This window comes from Erpetoichthys calabaricus, chromosome 15 (genome assembly GCF_900747795.2).
Source record: "Erpetoichthys calabaricus chromosome 15, fErpCal1.3, whole genome shotgun sequence".
Lineage (NCBI taxonomy): Eukaryota > Metazoa > Chordata > Cladistia > Polypteriformes > Polypteridae > Erpetoichthys > Erpetoichthys calabaricus.
The window spans coordinates 3715531-3728160 of record NC_041408.2 but is presented as its reverse complement, the minus strand read 5'-3'; the positions used below and the strand labels follow the sequence as shown (position 1 = coordinate 3728160).

The following is a 12630-nucleotide window of genomic DNA, read 5'->3' as shown; positions in this document are numbered from 1 at the left end:
CCCGCGGCACTGCCCCCAGGCAAGTCTTTCCTAGAAAAGGTCTAGCATAGAGATTGTTAAACTACAGGTCAGGATCCATTTTGGGTTGCATGTTGTCTGAATTTGGGTCGCACAGAGTCGTGATTCACAACAACATTTAATACGGTTGGCGGAGTGTCTGACGATGTGTTGCTGAGGGCAGTTAAAGCGAATGGCATCGCTCCGTTTACGACGTGCATCGGCGATTCTCTAAAGGAGGAATGGGAAGACAGTTGGCAGTGACTATCCAAGAAGAGAAAACGGGATGACACCTATCTTCCAATCTTGGCAGGGTGATAGGACACACTTCAGCAATGTAAACTAAAATGTCGGAGGTGTAAATAAGAGGACCGCTACACCCAAGAGCCTCTCAAATGGCCTTCTAATCGTCTGTGCCAGATTCTAATTGAAGGTACATGAGGTAGGGATCAGGGGAGGATGGCACTTATTTTTTTGTATTTAAAGTTTATCTAAATTATACAAATAACTTAAGGAAAAAGTTAAAATTTAAACAGGCAAATAAGGCCACCAAACAGCTAAATGGTTATGAAAAGGACTACATGACAAACACAAATGAAAGGCTCTACATGATAGATACATAGCGCAGTTGGCAGGATTAGAGAGAGAGAGAGAGAGAGAGAGAGAGAGAGAGAGAGAGAGAGAGAGAGAGAGAGAGAGAGAGAGAGAGAGAGAGAGAGAGAGAGAGAGATATGAAAGATGCTTTATGATGGACACTAAGTGCCCAAGGAGATGGACTGGCACCCCAACTGGGTTGAAGGGTGCACCCACCTGGAGGAGGCATTTCCACAATATGGATGGCGAGAAGCCCCTCAGGATGCAAGACAAGGAACATGCAGACCACACTTCCATACACATTGACCAGCACATCCTTCATCATCCTGTACCCATTTTGCCCAATTCTGGATGAGATTCTGTTTCAACAACATCGGACAAAAGGCAGAAACCAAGCCCAGCCGGGGTGCCAGTCCATTACATTTAAAGCCCAATCGTCTAAGAAAGCCAAACCTCGTGGTTTACGTGACAAATGAACCCAAGTCTCTGGTGCCAGGAAGCAGAATCCCTAACTAATCGGCCGACTGGGTGACCCAGAATGCAGTTTAATAAACCTTAAATGAAGTCTCTGCGCTCACACAGTCATTACAGACTACTAATTTGGCAGCCGATCGCGATCCTGGCCTGTGATTAAGCTCCCCGTCACAGCTAATGGCCCGGAGGTTAACAGGATAAATATGAGTGAAAGTAGGATTAACTCCGCTTTTAGCAGCTCATTATTTCTGACAGCTCTGCCATTTCCCCCCCAACTGACCACTGGAGTCTTTTTTTTTTTCCCCCCTTCTGCTTTGCCTCCCCACCATGCCATTCACAAAGTTGCTTGATCACGTGTAGCACATCTCATGCCAATCGTCACTCCGTCCATTTAGTGAAGCCATTCGATTCGGGTTCTCTTATCCATGTGGGATCTCTATGGATGCTGCAGCTCTTCAAAAATGGGACAAACTGGCCACAAAAGAGACCCCCTAGCAATCGGAAACAAAAATGAGCCTTACTCCATCAGCTCAAGTGACCGGCGTCACACTACAGGACTCCGAGGAGTCGAGAGACATGTATGAGAATTTAAGATGCTCGTCTTACTATAAAGAACAGTAAAAAATAAAATCCAATCAATCATAGGTGTGATCAGCTTCTTCCTTTAAAAATGGCATAAGCTGTCTCATGCCCACAGTCTACCAGGCAATTGTACAAAAAACTAAATAGCTGGTCATTACTTTCCAGCCTCTTGTGCACATTTAAGTCCCTTCACATTACACGACCTTTCTATCGACTGTCGCACACTTCAGTAACAAACTCATCGAGTCGAGGGCCGTCGCGGAGCGGGTTGCTGCAATTAGGGGACACCATATGGTGAAAAAAGTCTAAAAAAACACCCACAAAACATGGGTAGCTTTTCTAGAGATGGACCTCTCCCCAGGCAGCATGACCCCCAAATCCAACAAGCAAGCTTCGGCCCATACAGACCCAAAATGGGACTCGGGCATTAGTCTCCTCAGCGTTCTGTTTAACCCGGAACAACAAGTCAAAGTCTATCCAAGTCTTTTTAAGGGTCCTGGCTTGGACTTTCTTACATAATTTTTGAGGGGTTAGTAGTGGGGGAGGTAAAACAGATGGTCCTCCTCAGCGCTCAAGTGTGGTCCAAGGGGGAAATCGGCAGAGTGAATGTCTAGGAGGTGAATGAAGCAGACGAGACGTGTGGAACCACCTGGAAGGAGGGGTTCAGAATCTGGGGGCAGACAGTGGTGTAGCAAGGCCAAAGAAAAAAAGATGGCGTCATGAGACCCCCCCCCCCCAACCACCCAGGTTGTTACAATACGTATCCATACGCTCTTGTCAAAACTACTGTACACTTCTGAAGATGGAGTTTCTTATAATGAATTAAAATTCCAGAATGCATCTACTTTGTTAAATGGAGGTAAGACGACATGCCATTTCAGGGTAGCGGGGTGTGAAGCCCACCATGACAACACCACATACAAGGCAGGCACCAAACTGGGGATGCACAAGTCAGTCATCCACATACTCCATCCATTCAACACCTTTGAATGAGTTAGTGACAGGACTGCCATATGTACACTGGGAGAACATGCAAGCTCCCTAGTGACCGTGAGCCCTGGAGCCGTGTTCAGATACATCGTTTAGAGTTGTGTTTGGTCAAAAAAAGATTTAAACATAAAGGGGGGGGGCTCACCTGGTTAAACAGATGTAAAAAGAACAGCTCTTCAAAGGACTCCCCAGTCTAACAGACAGCTCCTTGTCTTCCTTGTGGTGATGAAGATATTCCAGAATGTGCGGAATCTAAAAAAGAAAGATCAATGTCAGAGGTGACCTTAGGCACACAAAGAGGACTGTCACTCAGTCTGGGGAGGACACGATTTATCAAGGCATAGGACTTGTAACCGAGTAACTCACAGAGGGACAAATTGACATTTAAGAACTTAAGTACAGACTTTTGAAAGATCAGAGTTATGGAATTACAAAGACAAGAAGGGGAATCCTTTCAGGCCCCCTTTATACCAACAAACAATTACAGTGGGCTATTTAATAAATGACAAATTTAAATAAGCTAAGCCCTGGCCAACATCCCAGCTGAGATGGATGGTGTTCCTTTTCACAGACGGAGCTATGGATGAACAGTTGGGTGGAAAACAGCTTTCCAAGACTGTGTGCTGTGTGGCAGCACTCTTTGATCGGTGAAGCCATACACAAACCAACAAGGCATACTGGGAGTTGTAGTCCCATTAGGCAGCCCTGCTGGGCTCCTTCAGTGTCGATTGGGTGAGCTGCAGGGAAAGCCTGTCCCTTCTCTTAGGGGCTTCCACTTGACTTGAACGTTCATGCAATACCTTGACACTGTTGCCAGACCTACAAATAATTCCAAAGGGGACCCCCCCAGCCATCTCACTTGGTTTGGTCAGAGTCAGAGGACAACACTTGCTAGAGGAGATTTGAGAGAAAGGAAAGGAAGATTAGCGTATTGCGATTTTCTTGTGTATTTATGTCGAAGGTGCAGTCTTCAGAATAAATGGTTATTTGGACCGGTGACTGGTGTGCAGTTTTGTTGAGAGTTCGGGGTCCCGAGGTGTCCCTTACATGCTGTATTATGGATACGGTCAAGCATGTGCACCTGGGGGTCACTTTCCTAGCACTGCTCAGGTAAGCGATACCATTCCAAGTCAAGAGGGGGCACTGTTGTTAGCTCCATCTTCTCTTTTGTCGCAGTTCTGAGAACCTGCCAAGAAGGAGGACACTTAGCCCCACCCAGAGCACCCAGGGAAGGATCCAACCCCTTCCATTTGGACACCAAGGAAACAGGAAGTCCTAGGAAGCTGGGGTCTCATTTTGACCCTTGCCTCACCTGCTGAAGGAACCGTTTCCAAAATGTTAGAAGACAGAGGAGAACCATCTTTAGGTTATGCCACACAATTTTTTTTTTGGTTGTGCCAATTAACTGGGGTAGCCCTGCTGGTGCCCCAGAACATCTCCTGGGTTTGTATGATCTATCCATTGGGTTACCATATTACACATACATATATGTAAAGTGTATGTCCATCCAGTTGCTATGTCTCAGTGATTCTAACAGATGGTGCATGTCAAACATTAACTCTGCTTTGACGAATCCAGTACCAAATGGCATATAACAGACATTTGCATTGCATTTTTTCATTCCAACAGATGGTGCGTCAAACATTAATACTGCATTGACGAATCCCATATCAAATGGCATATAAGAGACATATGTATCACATGGTGCACTGCAAACGTTAATGCTGAGGTCTACGTTTAATATTTGGATTTCAACCCGTGTTAGAGTTGAATGGGTAGCACAGCTAGTAAGGGGAAAATGCACAGAAGAGTCTTTTGCATTTAATGGGGTGGCCCAGTTGGTCCCCATGCTTTTGCAAGAGTCTGAAAACCAGATCTAAAACAACGGTGTTACAATAACTGCTCGGGTTACCAATGCGGCTCCAGGGACTTTATTACTCTGTCCAGTTGATCAGCTTCGGGGTGGTCCGTCATGCAGAAGGTCTGCCTCTCTTACCTGAGGCCACTCCTTTCCAGCTTATCTGTATTTACAGTATAGGACTTGTCTAGAAGGGGCAAGGTTTCCAGGAGTGCTGTGGGCAGGGCACAATAGTTAGCAACAGAGCTCCCTCTCGCCCTGCGGTGGTACTGCTAGCATCAGACGACTCCAATGGGCGCCAGAAGATCTCCTTACTGGTCCGGTCAAGGTATTAACACCACCCCCAGGACGAGAGGGGGCGCTATGGCCAACACTGCCTTCTCCTTCTCTTTGCGCAGCACTGAGAAACTGCCTAGCGAGGGCACTTAACCCACCATAGCCCCTTTTCCATAAGGGCCCCGGATTCCTGGAAGAAGATGTCGTTTGTTATATGTAGGACATGGTAGACGGAGTTCCTTTTAAAGTGCACAATGTTTATGTTAGAAGTTTGGCCAGAAACCCTGGGCATTTCATGAGAGGAGAGACGTTACTTTAAATATTAAAGAAAAATGAACAAAAACAGGACAACCCGATTGGCACCCCAAATTTTGACCCATCAGTCTGTCATTCCTGCACAATGTGTGTGTATGTATAAAATACAGTATATTATAATATATAAATTACACACTTTAATGAACATCAGAGATCGCTAACTAGCAGGATTCAGTCAGCAGTGCTAACCACTGTGCCACCATGCCACCTTGTTATTGTGTGATCTTTGGCGATTTCTCACACAACTGCCTTCTCATTCCCCAGAATCAGATTTCACTCTGACAAATGATTCGTGGTATGTGATCATCACGTTGCTACTGTAAAGGCCATTTTAGTTACGAGGTCTAATCCCACCTACAATGAGACTATACACAGTTTAACATTCGGCTGCATTGTTGTTTGCGAGCACGTACCTCTCCAGCCATGTAAATCTCATTTTGTGCAAGTCCTGTAAATAGATGATGATGAGCAAGGCGGCGGCAGAGAGTATTTATGTGCGACACTGGATATGGCGTTTGCCTGTGGGTGGCCGTCTCCTGGTGTGTTGCCTACTTAGCTCATTATGCCCAATTAAAAGTTTCCCATTAAAATATTCCACAAAAGCTGGGCGGTAAGAGGCCTTCATCACTGAAGCCGCCTTGTATCGCCCTGTTAGTCTAAATTGGATGGTGTGACGTCTCCTGCTCGCTGTCTTTTGGGTACAACCTTCAGCAGTCGTAACTGGGATGGAGTGGGGTGAACCAGCAGACAAGCAAGACTTTTTTTTTTTAATAAACAAAGAGTTAAGTGCCAAACATTGTGCAACAGTTCAAAAAAATAAAAATATCCACCTCCCATGAAAAACGGTCTTAAGAAATCCCAAAGGTCGAGAGTTAAATCTTTTCCTTCTTTTCACAACTTTTGCATTCCATTTACCTCAGAAGTTGGAAGTCGGAGCTGGGAAGGACGTCACACCCGAGTGGCGCGCGTTCCAGTAAAGCAATCAGAAAAATCAACCTCAACCATTAACACTGCTTGGACAAATCTAATACCAAATGGCATATAACAGACATTTGCATTGCATTTTTCATTCCAACAGATGGCACATCACAAACATTAATACTGCTTTTATTATTGGGTTGTATTGTGTTGGGGCAAAGGAGGCATTTAAGTTGAAACTTCCCAGTGGGAACTCAGAAATCCCAACTTCCCAGTTCAAATGGAATGCAGCAAGTGCACATCACGAACAAACAGCCTGCTGGATCCCGGTCTGCCACCTCCATTGGTCACCCACAGTTCCAGACCCGTCACCTTTATTGGTCTCCCCAGGTTTGCCCTTGGCACATATGCCACTGTGTCTTGCACCTCCAGCTTATGATAAGCTCTGGTGGTCCAGCATGACAATGCACCAGGCCAGAAAGCCCAAGTGGTCTTAAACTTAGTTTGAAGAGTATAGCAACGAGTTTAGCATTCTTCAGTGGTCTTCACGGTCGCCAGACCTGAATCTATTAGTACACCTTCGAGATGCGGTGGAATGGGAGAGCCACAGCATGAATGTGCAGAAATTGTGTGATGGACTCGAGTCAACAAGGCCTAGAAACCTCAAAAAGGAACAGCAACAACATCCTGAGGAAATCAAGGCATGAAGAACAAGAACAAAAGGAGGTCCTGGCCAGGATTAGCAAAGTGGTCCTAAGAATCTGCTGAGTGAGTGTAAATGTTGGGAGTATCGGTGAGGAGTAAAAGGAAGGGAGAGAGCGGAACTGGACAAAATGGAGGAGGACGCAGTACCTTAGCAAGGCACACAGACACAGTCCTGGGAACAACATGCCATGATGGATTACAAGGGTAACTGTCCAATTTTTCCACTTTTCTTATTATTCTTTTCCCTCCATAATGTCCTACAAGTCATTTACTGATATTTTTTAAAGCAGACGTTTGGGCCCAAAAAGACAACTTTGCTTGGATTTCAGTCGGATTGCCATCCGTTTCCAATCGCAGTGGCTGCCGGGCTGAATCCGATAACCGCATTTGACAGTTGAGAAGCCGGGAGTCTGAAAGAGAGGCCTCACCAGGGAAGGGGGGGGGGGGGGGGTTAGTAACAGAAGAGCACAGAATGTAATGAAGGGCACAGTCATAAATAAACACACTGGTAAAATTCAAAATATCACTGGTCAATGACCATTTTGCTACTGGGATTCTTTCCTTCGTTCTTTCACAAATTTCACTTGCCGACTGCAAATCTGAAAACCATTTCTCGTCCAGCAGTACGTCCCTTTCCACCCCCCCCCCCCCCCCGCCCATGATGCTCCAGGTCTTGTACAACTAGACTGGACAGTAAAAATGGATAACCATTTTCATAAATACTGGTAATTCTACTAGGGATGCCACACGCTACTAACAGCTGCGAGTGGTTTACCTTGACGTTATTCATTTTATTTAAAAATTATTCATTTTTAATTAGCGGAAAAATATGTTACCTGATTACCAAGACTTATATGACTCTTAAGCAGGGGTCTTCAATCCCAGTCCTGGAGGGCCGCAGTGGCTGCAGGTTTTTGTTCAAACCCAGTTGCTCAATTAGAAAGCAATTCTTGCCAATAATTTCATTTCATGGCTGGTTAGTTGCTTTAACTCTGCCACGTCAGGTCATTCTCATCTCTTAGGATTTTTCTTCCCCTTTCTAAGGATATCATCCAAATGATCTGAAGGCTAAAATGGAGGAGTAATTCTCAGTCCTTCACTTTTTTCTCTTCACTTTCCTTCCAAGTATTTAATTAAACAAAATAGTGCATGATAAACACACACAGAGGTGTAAACGGTAACAAGCTAAATGGAGAAATGCTGGTCTCTTTTGTCATTTGCATCTTATTGCTAATTAGAAGAAATTAAAAACCAAGAACACAGCTGTTTAAGACTAAAATAAGCGATAAGGGTTCAAAATCTGCTTCACTTTAGTGGTCTCGCTCGTAAGAAGTGTTACTGGAGCAATAAGTGCTTCTTATTATGCAACTGGGTTGGAGCAAAAACCTGCAGCCACTGCGGCCCTCCAGGACTGTGATTGAGGACCCCTGCTCTTCAGCATAATGACAACTCCGACTTGACGCTGCACTAGGTAGTCGGTTCTACTGTTTCCTTAACATAACATTGCATTTCAGGACATTTTGTTCATTAGGTTTGCCATTTCTTTGAAAATTTTGTCAAGGCGATGGACAGAAACGTTGACGCGTTTCAGAATTTAAGAAATAAGTTTGGTCTCGAGAAAAGTGAAGCCAAAAACTAAAGAAGGTGTTTTTGTTGGTCTTGAAATCCATGAACTGATGCTTGACGACGAGTTCAAAAGGGAACTGAAGCCCACTGGATCAGCCCCCTCATTCGTGCAGGTTGTTCTTGGCAGTCACAGAGCAGAGAGTTATGCTGAGCTTATGGAGAACATGCTGGTATCGTCTTCTGGTTTGTTTTCAGAATAAAACACATCAAAACAACTTTGGTGGGACAGAGTCCACACTCCAGATATCGTCTTAATACATTGATATTCAAATGTGTCAATGTCAATGATGTGTATCTCAAAAACCAGACGTGCCAGCGTAATTCTGATTTCACATATAAAAATCAGTAAAACACTGAAGAGCTGGTCTGAAGTTCCCAGTAGCAAACAAAAAAAAGTAATTATGTAGACCTGTGTATTCAAAGCAAAAATTCACTTAAAAAGGCGTAGTTCAAAAGAATTGGCTCAGTAAAGTGAATTAAAGACACTGACGAGACCACCTCAATATAAAGAATGAGGGCGGGGCCACTGGAGTGACTTCAAGGTGGCCCCGCCTCTCGAGGTTCCACCCACAAAATACAAGGGACATATTCAGAGTTAAAAGCTAAATACACACTTTATAAATACTAAATCATAAGTAAATAACCACCACCAAAAATTACATAAAGTATATGGGAAATAATTCAGAAACAGGAAAAAGGAAAATAAACTTGAGCCAGGAAATAAACCCCGACATCAAAAATAAACCAGATGGGTAAAAGAGCAGTTTGGTAACTTTGTTCCTTGAATAAAGAAACGGACAGTAGAAGGGGGCAAATACTTTTTCACAGCACCGCACCAAAGGCTTTGTTACATAGAAAAGACCAGTAAACTCGCTGAAATGATCACAGCGATGGCCCCAAGCAATGCATGGAAAAACAGTTCTGATGAGGTTTAGCAAATTAAAAAGAAAAAGAAAAAAGAATTGAAAGGTTGAGTTTACTGCGAGGGGTCTCGAGTGTCCTTGGAATGGAGCTTTAATTATCCAGCACATTAAGAGCGTGTCAGTCCCAGCTAAACATTTGGAAAGGAAATGTTATTTCCTCTATTAATTTGTTCAGCATTCTACAGAAAAGCCACAATGAAGCCATGGAGGACTACACGATTACCGACGAGTAACCTTCAAAGACGTCCTCGGGGAGCGGCGGCCACAAACGCAGTCACATGTGCCGTACGCTTCGGAATGCTAATTATGGAAGGACAGCTCCATGGATTTCGGCACGTTTCTTCTTTATTTTCTTTTAAATACAATCAAATAGGAGCAACTCGTGCTAAACTGCAAACCATTTCCCACCCCCCCCAACTGCCAGACCCCAGAAGGGTACAATCTTAAGTTTTGATTTTATTTTTTTTTTTGTATAATATTTCAGGCCCCTAAATTTCAACCATTCCAAATTTTTTTTTTTTTTTTTAACAGGGTTGATAATCAAGCATCGTCAATACTTACAATCCCAGGTGAATCTGAACGGAATGGCGGGTTTACAAAGCATGAAGGATTACGTGAAGGCTGGCAGGGTGGCACACTGGTCATCTCTGCTGCATGTCTAACATTGGCTTTTTGGGTTGTCTTTACCCATTTTGCAATTCCTAAAAATAGTGTTCTCCCCCCCCCCCCCCCCCCCCCCCCCCATCCTTTTTACTTTCTTGTACACTAAGCACTGGAATCATCCAAAAATTCAATGCTGAGATTTTGATGAATCTCGATGTTTGAGACCTTCCTGACTGACTTTCTCGTATACGAAGTATTGTAATCGTCCACAAATTTGATTTTGAGATTCTGATGAATGTCGCCGTTTTAGACCCTTTGTACAACGCCAGCTCTGTCAGGCAGCCTGTCATCTGCCGCCACAAAATGGGGTTCAATTGGTAAAGCAGATGTGCTTGGTGATTTCAAGACATGGACCAGCAATGGTGGTCGGTAAATCGGACATAACCCATAACTAGAAGTTGGGACATCGGCTTAAGCGGCTGCACTTCAAGCGACAGACCGCTTAGTCTATCTGGTCCGCTGTCAGGGATGGATGCCGGAGATGTTGTTCGGCTGGCAACCGTGCAGCGATGTTTTGTTTCCCCTCCTTCCTTAACTATTCAAGGTGCCTTACATTGTAATTCGAGGGTACCAGGCGTTCCACATGGCGACACATGCCACCCCTTTGTTCTCCAATGAACTGAAAGCTGGTGGATCCTCGAACGCAGGTGTGGACCTGCCGTCACCAAGTAATAAACCCCTTGGGATTAATAAAGTATCTATCTATCTAAACTAGATGTGGAACGCTGTGCCTGAAAGGAAGTTTTTCCACATAAACCATAAATGCAGTAAATTGGACTTTATATGGAAGATGACATACTTGATAAGAAAATACATAAATAAAAAAATTGAATAAACCGGTCCACAAGCACAAGTGACATCAAAGCAGGTATGCAGGTCACCAGACAGTTCTTGCATTTAGCCCCTATTACATATACACATACACACACACACTGCGGCAGGTGTCCATGCCCAGCCGGGACACCCCTGCACATTATATTCAGGGGGAACAGCCCTGGACAGTGCAATACCTCCCCCTGGATGCTAGATGGCTGCCCCCATGGGGTGGAGCAGTGCCTCAGGTTTCCCGGAGGGCTCCCCAGGAATTGGAGTTGGCTGAAGCCCTGTTGGGTCCCGCAGGCACCACCAGGGGGTGCTGTGTTTGGGACACCTGAGCCCGTGTGGGCAGCAGATTCATCACACCTGGAACTCCGTGATCAAGCACCTGGAGCACTTCCGGGTGAACTATAAAAGGAGCCAGAGTCGGGTGGAGGAGGACGAGGTTGCTTGGGAGGAGTGGTGGTGCCAAGGAGAGGTGTGACTACTGCTGGGACTGTGTATTACCTGTGGGTCACAGGGAAGACGTGTGCCCACAGGGGAAGAAAAAGTTTATTTCATTGTACACATGCCTCCATGTCAATCTGTGTCGGGTCAGGCGCTATATAGCGTCAAGCTTAACACACACATACATACACACACACATATACAGATGTCTCAATTTTAAAATGTGGCCGCAATTAAAATCTAAATGTATATAACCTACTAGGGGTCTTTAAAACCATCATTTCAGACCATTCTAATCCTAAAGTGCAGGGAGGCTCAACGTTCTTCCTTTTTAAGGCCTTGCTATTCCCAATGTCCTTTACTTCTCCTAAGAGCAGAGAGAATGCGCCCTGAAGGGGACAAACGTAAAAGCCACAGCCATTCCCAGGACTGACAACTGTAAGACTGCAGGCTCTATTAAGTAAAGACAGTGGGCCACGATGGTTTGGCATCCCATCCGGGTTCTGTCGCAGACGCCAATGCCAACACTGGGCGATCGGCTTCAGGTCATAGACGGGCTCGTTACTTGAGAGCTGAAAATGACCTCCAGCGTGTAAAGAGTCAAAACGTCTGCAGCAAAAGCATTCCAACCTTCCACGCCGTTTTATTAACATTCTTAATTGGTGACAGCACTCAGATATAGGAAACGTTTTGAAAATGATACAATTCCAGATTCCTGCGGTATGAGGTCTGCTTCGGCAGTAGACACGACCAGCTGCTCCTTCGCATCCTGCCTGCGATTACAACTGAGACAGTTGGCCGTGCTTCCACTTGGGAGGACGGAAGACGGGTAATAAAGGTGGACTTGCAAAAAGGAAGGCAGTCAGACTACTTGATGTCTTATTATATAAAAAATAAATTTGAGCAGGAATACGTTTGATTTCCAAGCACTGCATGCGCTTTATTTTTAGTCAAACACATTGTCACGCATGAATGCTTGATCATCTTCAGGGCTCCAACCAAGCAGGTAATACCACTTTGGGACACAAGAGGGCACCATTGCCAACTTTTCGGTTTCTTCCTCCCATAGTTCCGATAAGACTCCAGGTGAGGGAATAGGATGCAAGAGACCCCGCCCCTTTTGGTCCCAGGATTATAAAAGTCGGTCAACCACAGAGAGAGAAGTCATTTCTTGGACCCGAGCCTTGGAGGGCAGAACTCCCGATGACTGACCAGTGGTGTTCTATCGAAACACACAACATATCAAAATGTGCTCAAAAGCTGTTCTGTGCATTTGCAGTATACATGTGTCACCGTACACATCGATTTGAACAACCTTAGAAAATAAAAGGAAAATAAAATTTAAATGACGTTGGCTGGTGGCGAGTAATACCATAACAAACTATCCATTTCAGCGTTTTGACTTAAGAGATGTGAAGTGAAAACCAGAGACAGCATCGATTGCTT

At 44.8% G+C, this 12630-nt stretch overlaps 2 protein-coding genes across 2 annotated transcripts in view; both read right to left on the bottom strand.

Annotated features, from left to right (window-relative positions):
* brox (BRO1 domain and CAAX motif containing) overlaps positions 1-12630 on the bottom strand; it is a 445085-nt gene that overhangs the window by 227035 nt on the left and 205420 nt on the right. The gene's annotated exons all lie outside the window — the stretch shown is intronic.
* The window catches only part of disp1 (dispatched homolog 1 (Drosophila)), a 159196-nt gene that overhangs the window by 113537 nt on the left and 33029 nt on the right, over positions 1-12630 (bottom strand). Inside the window, 1 exon segment of the mRNA XM_028821042.2 lies at positions 2783-2889. The gene's annotated coding sequence lies outside the window, so the exon portion shown is untranslated.